Source organism: Diadema setosum, chromosome 13, assembly GCF_964275005.1.
Source record: "Diadema setosum chromosome 13, eeDiaSeto1, whole genome shotgun sequence".
Lineage (NCBI taxonomy): Eukaryota > Metazoa > Echinodermata > Echinoidea > Diadematoida > Diadematidae > Diadema > Diadema setosum.
The window spans coordinates 24902295-24905451 of NC_092697.1; positions in this window are offsets into that span (position 1 = coordinate 24902295).

Here is a 3157-nt window from a genome sequence, read left to right on the forward strand (position 1 = left end):
GGGAGTAAGCCGTAGGCCTAAAGGTGATAAAATCGACAGAATTTCTTCATTTTATCCTTTAATTAAGGAATTTAAGAATGCGCGAGACAAATTCAGGAACCAAATATTATTTCAAATTTTCTTAATTTGGAAAAACGTTTCAAATCTAACCTTCTTTGTTACCATCATTTTTCTCGTATGTGTTTTGACTGCGGATTTGACAGAAGATTCTTCATTTTTCTCCATTATTTTTGCCTTTCTTTATCTTTGGAGGGTTACAGAGACATTGATATCATAGGTTGATTTTTGCAAATTAATTTGCATTTCTACGGTGTTGAATTTGTCTTTTGTTCTCATTATTATGGAAGAGCAAATACGCTTGAATAACAACTTGTCCATTTTGCAAGTTTTACTTTTGTGCCTTGGAAGAGAAAAACGAATGTGTTCACTCATGCGTAAAGTTAACATTTTCATTGACCTACTAGGTTGATAGCTAATTAAACTACCTTTAACATGGTAAATAAACACCATTTTTAGCCAGATAGTCTATGAGAAAGATAAACTTGAAAAAGTGTTTACTTTCTTTTTTTGCTGAGTGCAATAATAATAATGACAATAATGATAATAATTCATTATTATCATTATTATTATTATAATCATTATTATTATTATCATTATTATTATCATTATTATTATCATCATCACCATCATTTTGTAATTTCCATGTCATTATGCATAAATGTACCAAAACATGTACACAAAAAAAAAGAAGAAATCGCATGTCAAAGAACAGGCTCTACAATAAACAAAAATAAAATGAACACATCACGACTCCCCTCCCCATCCCTAATTTACATACTTTTTGATCAGATTAATATCAAAAGAATCACTATAAAATCATTTTTATAGGCCTACATGCAATTATAGGCAGATTAATAAAATACATGTACAGTGTATTCCTTTTCAAACAATCCTAAACAGCAAACAAAACTAGAAATATCACTTAAGGTGATTAATACCCCCGCCCCGTGACGACAGTCTTACCCAAGGAATGATCTTTCCTTGATCTTCTGCCATTTAAATGCTGTTACCATGGCAACGCAGCTTCCGACACGTCCGAAAAATATGTCTTGCACATCTTCCCACCAAGACTATTGTGTGTGCCACATTTCATAAGCTTTTGTCAAAAACTGAGGAAGTAGTTCAATCCACAAGATCTTTCCTTGATCTTCCGCCATTAATATGCCGTTACCATGGCAACGCAGCTTCCGACACGTCCAAAAAAATATGTCTTGCACATCTTCCCACCAAGACCAATGTGTGTGCCACATTTCATGAGCTTCAGTCGAATACAGAGGAAGTAGTTCAATCCGCAAGATCTTTCCTTGATCTTCTGCCATTTATATGCCGTTACCATGGCAACGCAGCTTCCGACACGTCCGAAAAATATGTCTTCCACATCTTCCCACCAAGATCAAGGTGTATGCCACATTTCATAAGCTTTGGTCAAAAAACTGAGGAAGTAGTTAAATCCGCAAGATCTTTCCTTGATCTTCTGCCATTAATATGCCGTTACCATGGCAACGTACTTTCGGGTACTGTCAAAAAATACGTCTTGCACATCTACAACCAAAGGCACACATCTGTACCAAGTTTCATGGAAATTGGGCAAAAACTGAGGAAGTAGTTTGCAACACAAAATTTTCCATCATTTTGGCTCATAATATGTGAGCTGTTACCATGGCAACATACTTTTTGTCACTGTCAAGAAATGTGTCATGCTGACCTATATCCTAAGACAAACATTCAATATGAATTCCATGAGAATTGGAAGAACACTGATGAAGCAGTTTTGCCATGAAGCATTTTGCCCTATATTTTACCAATAACATGCCGTTACCATGGCAACGCACTTTTTGCCACTGCGGAAATATGTGTCTTGCACATTAACATATTCAGATGAACATCTGTACCTAATTTCATAAAAATTGATCAAAAACTGTGGGAGGAGTTCGCGACGCAAGATTTGTACCCATTTTTGCCCATAATATGCCGTTACCATGGCAACGTACTTTTGGGTACTGTCAAAAAATACGTCTTGCACATCTACAACCCAAGGCACACATCTGTGCCAAGTTTTATGGGAATCGGTTGAAAACTGAGGAAGTAGTTCGCGACGCAAGATTTGCAACGGACCGACCGCCCGACCGCCCGACCGCCCGACCGCCCGCCCGACCGACCGCCCGACCGCCCGACCGTCCGCTGATTCCTATATGCCCCCTTCAAACTTCGTTTGGCGGGGGTATAATTAAAATACAAGAGCCAAGATCATAAAACAAACAAGAATCTCTCCCTCTGCTTATGTAGCACTTATTCCTCTCTCTACTCTTTACATAGACCCTCTTCCCAAACTCACCTTCCCTCATTCCTACACCCTCCCCCCCCCCCCCCCCCATTTTGTACTGGTCTAATTGTACAGTACTGGTTGAGGTGGGGATTCATGTTTTGAACATTCCTAAGTGAGATAATGAGAAACATCTTAATATGAAGTATGAAAGAGCATGTAATTTTAACAAGGATTCAAAGTTTACTTGATGAAAATTGGTTTTCAAATGGCTGAGATATCCCAAAAAAAAAGTAATAATAATAAAAGGCGACAGGCCACGCCTTTTATTAGAATCTCTTTGTTTTACATTGTTTTTGGATATCTCAGCCATTTCAAAACCGATTTTCATGAAATAAACTTTTGATACCCCTTAGAATTGCATGCTCTTGGACATCTCATAGAGTGGTTTCTGAATATCTCGCAAAACGTTAAAAGCTAACTCCTCACCTCAACCAGAACAGTACACACCCTTTAACCCACGAATCCACACCCCCATCCACACACACACACACACACACACACACAAGACTCACAACATGCACACAATTATAGTTACCAAGTTACCATAATCATTGTAAGTACCTGAATAGAAACCAAAAGAGAAGTCCTTGATTGCCCATTATAACAGCTTGTGGCATACTCAGTAGCTCACATGGCTCAGTTGTGATATTAGATATCCGGCACTAAAGCATGTACGTATTTCACAGACTGCATGCAATGATGAAATTACCCTTTGACTACACGTACTCAGACTGAATATGTACTCTCCAACAATTACAAGCCAGACCAAGG